Consider the following 6,000-nt stretch of genomic DNA (forward strand, 5'->3'; position numbering starts at 1 on the left):
AGGGGTGTTTTTTTTTTTTTTTTTTGGTATTATAAGTAAAAAGGTACAATAAAAAATGCAGCTCTAGGTTTTGTGTCTACATATGTATCTTTTGTGTTATTTTTCTCTTTTTTGCTCTTATGTTTCTAAGTATTGAAAAAGTAAATAGTGGTGGTTGTGGATTTATTTTGAATACATCCAAATAAAAAGAAAAAACAAAAAATAATTTATTTTAAATATATATATATATATATATATATATATATATACAATCATGCATATATCGTGTTCCTAATATTAGGACTAACATCATTTTTTATCTTTTGGATTGTAAAAATTGAAATTTAAAATTATATTTATTAATCATCAAGTTTAACATGATTCATTTTATCTAAAATAAATTTTAATATGTTCCAAATTTATATTTTAAATTTTAAATTCTAATTTTTAATTTAATTTCAAGATTAATAAAAAAAATCTAATCAGCTATATATATATATATATATATATATATTTTTATAACCAAAAATGAGTTAATGTAGATGATATAACAATATAATTTCGCATTTCCTTCTACTATAAATGATGGCAAGCAATCAAGGGCAATATATATATATATATATATATATATATATATATTTGGTAATATCATTTGGCAAGATATTTTAAGAGATCAGACGTGGAGCTGTATAATGCCTAACTAGCTGACAATTAATGAATATGTCGTTAGATTTATTAGCGATTCCTAGCTAAAGAGAAAGGCCATTACAGTACGGCACTGACCCCCATGAGCCATCCCTCTCAGTATCTCCCTTTTCAATTTCAATATTTTATATGATTCCTCAGGATTGATATGGGCTTGGCGCCACCTTTTAACATACCATGCACTCTGATATACTTGATCCCTATAAATTAAATAAAAAAAAAAATTCATATCACTGCTTTGCTAATTCGGGTAACGGGGTTCTTGAAATTCCCTCCCCCCCCCCCCCCATAATAGTGTTTATATAACTTAGTTGTATTAGTCTGTGTGCGTGGGAAACATCTAGTAATAAATCTATTTTTTATGTCAGACAATAATTTTAATTTCTAATCTTTATACCCTCAATGTGAAAACTTGATTGTATTAACTTATCTTTTACAACATACAATCGTTAATATTATACTAAGGTCTCTAAATGCATCCATTGAATTTGTTGAATTTATTAATTGAACTGGACCTATATTTTAAAATTAAATATAAAAGGTTGATTTTATAAATCTTTTACTCACTGACTACTTCGTTTTATATATGGTTTATGTCTACTTTGTTTATGAATGTTGGATATTGAGCAGCATGACCAGCTCTTATGTGCTTCTACAATAAAATGTGACATATAATGTACCTATAGAAATATATTAAGTCACCATTCCAATGAAAGTGAGATTCTGGATTTAATCTATACAGTGAGCATATATATCGCCAAGGAAGTCCTAGTCAGAAACAAAGTGAATAACGTAGTTGTCACACGAAATTGTCAATTCACAAAAAGGCAATATTCCCACTATCCCATTCACAAACTAGACTTTATGCGTAGCACGCCTCCTGATCTTATTGTTAATTACTACTACTAGTGTTATATATATATATATATATATATATATATATATATATATATATATATATGTATTCACACACAAAGACCTTATCTCGCACCATAACAAGATGCGGCTGTCCGAACCGTAAAATTCTCTTTTACACACATACATATAAATATATATTCACACACATATACTTATACGGAAATTCTATGGTGAGGACGGTCTGCATGAGGACCGCAGTATTAGTGACGGTTTTTCATAGTATTAACGACGGTTTCTTAGAAAATCGTCACCAATACTATGAAAAACCGTCACCAATACTGTGGTCCACATGAGGACCATCCGCACCATAAACGGACTGTATACTTACATATATATATATATATATAAATAAATAGGGTTGTTCTGTTTGGAATATACTCTCAATATAAAGTGGGTATAATGATGTATCAAATATTGAAGGTGCTAACTCAATTAATGAGTTAATAAAACCCTAATTGGACAAGTAACAAATCCTTAGCATTTGCTATATACTTAGTGTCTAATATAAGGTAAAAATTAATGTTCAAAAAAAAAAAAAAAGAAAAACAATATATAATATTATATATATATAGAGAGAGAGAGAGAGAGAGTGTGTTATTTTCATATCAAAAAAATTTTGATTAAAAAACATCAAAAACTTTATTATTAGTCATAAGTTAGAGCTTTAAAAATGTATTTTGAATTTTTGTACGTATAGTGAAATATTAAAATTTGAGGACAAATTGAAACTTGTATAAACTCATATTAATCTAAAATTCAACTTGTAATTTTAATTTCTTGAAACAATTTAAAGAATAACAAAGAAGATGCTGATGAAATCATCAAGATGGTTCTGACATAAGAATTCCTATATTAACCGTCAACATCCATATCTTTGGTTTCTTGTTTAATGTACACTTCATTATCTTATAAAGCAAAGACGAAACCAAACATATGGATATTGATCAATGGTCAGAAAAAAAGTGCATTCCGAATATATTATTTTTTCCACAAGAACATATCCTAAAATGTGACAAAGAGATCTAAATATCCCTCCATGTTCCCTTTGCTTATTGGCAATTTACTTCCAATATTACCCCTTTTGATTTAGTTTGATCTAGTGTTACTATTTTCGTTGGACTACAAGTCAGCTGCTCTATCCGCAGAAACCTTCCTGCCTTATCACATTCTCATAATCACATAATAAAAGCAAATTAAAGAGAAAGAGAGCATATGATCTGTCCCACAAGCAAAAGTCTCCACAATTGAGACCCCACGAGATTAAATGCTTGAGATATTGAAGACAATTATATATATATATATATATATTTGCATATATCTCGTAAGGAACAGAAAAACATATATTTTTTTTACCCAAAAAAAAAGAAAAAGCAAATCATATATTTTGTAATTATTAATTAAAGCTTTCTATATATTTTCAAATATTCAAATGCACACATGACATACATATGAGGGTAATTTTCTATTCAACTACCCACTTGAGTGGATCTGTCGTTTAGCTTTTGGCTATTTGAAGTAATGAATATTTAAACTAATGTCTTTTTAGATATTGTACTAAGAATTTGAGACAATATATTCATGCAATTAGTTTTCAGCACAGTATAGATAGATTACTTTCTAATATTTTGATCTTTCCAAACACGGAAAAGGGAGGAATATTTGAGTTTAGATCTGTCAAAGTTTGGAAAGATTTAGAGTCTGACTCAAGCATATCCTAAATCAGGGAATCAAAGCCATATTGGGTGTTGCAATATTTTTGCTCATCAAGGGGCAGGGTCAACTTTCTATTTTTTTTTTTTTTTTTTTTTTGTGAATGGGGTGTCAACTAATTATAAATGTATATATACGTGGGTCCAAATTATGGTTCAAAAAAGGCCAAAACGGGGGTATGACACTAATTTAGTATTCGTTTAGTATAGCTGAGAAAGTAGAGCTTTAGTCTGTAGAGCTTTCTATAATAGATCTTTTTGAAAAAAGAATTTTTATTAAAATGCTAATAAATTTTATTTGTAAATAAAAAATCTGCATTAAATACTCATTAAGTTGTATTAAATACTTATTAAATTTTTATATAAGGTTTAAAAAAAAAAAAAAGCTTTTCTAGAGAAGCTAAAAATTTGGAATTCTCTAATTTTTTAACCAATAAGTACTTATTAACTTTTATCAAACACCTTTATTTTTTTATAAAAGAGCTTTTAACCTTAAAGTAGAACTTTTAAATCAAAAAAAGTTTTGCCAAACATAGCCTTTGAAAGAAAATTAAAAAAAAAAAAAAGAAGATAGAGAATCAAATTCGAGGAAAGATGTTGAACATGGTTGAATTATCCGAGAAACAAATATAAAATCGATTGCTTCCACATACCTAGAATGATGCCCCATATCCATCTGAAAATAGCCAAACAAAGTGCTGTAAAAGCTGACCCCGTCACTAAAAGATTTTTGATACCATTTTTGGAACATACGGCGGATAGCAATCCATATACCTATATATATGCTCATCTCTTTATATATTACATATTATTATATACTCATCCCATGGACATAAATATATATACTATCCCTATTCCTCCCCCCTTCTATGATATTTGTTTTGATATGATAGGCACCATTTTTTTTTTTGGTTTTTTTTTTATTTTTTTTTTATTTTTTATTTTTTATTGCTTGGTGAATTGTTCTGATAGGCCTTGATAGGCCTTGGGGGGAGGGGGGGAGAGAGAGTGAGTGAGTGAAAGAAATGTGCAAAATTTGTCATTTTTTTTTTCTTTTTTTGCTTGCTTGGTGAACTGATATGATAGGCCTTGGGAGTGAGAGAGATAGAGAGATAGTGAAAGAAATGTGCAAAATTTGTCATCCACAAGCCAACCGGCCACTGCCATGTCCAAGCACATGGGAACAAGTGCCCCCCTTCCGTGGTCCATGTCCATCCACTCTTAGCCAGATCACATCACACATCCAAAAAGCACATAATAATTTCTCTATTAAGTGCCCCCAAAATATGCATACATATTTATTTTATTTGGAAACATAGAAATTTCATCTCAGAATTATTATATGACAAAACGGAAGCTAAACTTTATTGGACGGTTTTGGAAGAACGTAAGCAACCAAATATATATACAAGGGTGCATTTTGTTTTTAGTTTGATAAGTTGCATCTTCAGCTTTATGTGCATGTGTAGCTTCAATTGTTGAAACTTGTAAGAGCAATTTGAATATGCATGCGCACAAAGAAAAAAATATTTGGATTTTGTTAATATTTTACTATATGATAGATAAGATGGAAAACAAGAAATATCAATTGATTGTAACCGAGAAAGAGATGAGAGGACAAATCCAAATAGAAATGGTAATTGCCTAGCTAGGTTGGCAGGTTGGGGGTTTCTTGTTTGGTTTCCATCAAACTTTAATTTTCGGCTTGGAGGATCTTTAAAAGTTGGAGCTTTATTTGTTTATTAGATAATTGTTTGTTACGTGGAGTCCACATGCTCAACAAGATTTTATATCAGTCTAAAATCTTTGGCATGCTTTGTATTACATTCATGTTCCTCCTGTCTATGATGTATTCCCCTTTCAATTCAATATGACTTTCTTGCCAATTGTTTTTTCTTTTTATAAATTTACGATTTTCTTTTTTTGGATAAAATTTAAGAATCTATTTAAAATATGGTATGAAAATATGTTTCTTACTTTTATCCTAACGTTGGTGATACATTATTATATACATATATAGCGTATAGTTGAATTACTAGTTTATATATGAACATTCCCTCTCACAGATATGCTTAGTCTCTTTTTGGGTGTTTATATGTGCTTTTACTTTTTAAATACAATTGTAGAGGTTTGAACTCACCAGTTTTTGTTGTTGGATTTATGCTCTTGGAGCAAGCTAATCCATTATAAAGAGTCTTGATTAATAATGAGCCGTAGAATCTTTAAACTAGCTCATTAAATGACAGAGCCCATTCAACTGATTATTAAAACGCAATAAGGAGTCCATTAGTTGGGAACAAGATGTTATAAAACTTTAAGAGAATTAAAGTTAGCAATATATGTCTTAGTATAGAAATGTTAAAAATTGGAACGTTGTATCGAAACGTGTATGTTTTTAAGCTACCGTAAATGAAGGGGAGTTAAAATTTTTATAATCTAAAGAAAATGAAAGTGAGTATGAGTACTTATGCTACTTTTTTAGAAAAAGGATTACATGATAAATTTTAAACCTAAAAGTAAAGTGATTTTTGAAGAGGTTGACTCAGTTTGAGACCCATCTGAAACTCTTGGGCTTCCATTCCTATTTCCTATGAATGTTTAAAAAGAGGAAAATATACTAGAAGTATCTAAAGGCGAACAAGCACAGGAACCAGTTCAGAACCAAACTCAAGAATAAGAAGAAGATAAT

Source organism: Ziziphus jujuba, chromosome 9 (genome assembly GCF_031755915.1).
Source record: "Ziziphus jujuba cultivar Dongzao chromosome 9, ASM3175591v1".
Classification (NCBI taxonomy): Eukaryota; Viridiplantae; Streptophyta; class Magnoliopsida; order Rosales; family Rhamnaceae; genus Ziziphus; species Ziziphus jujuba.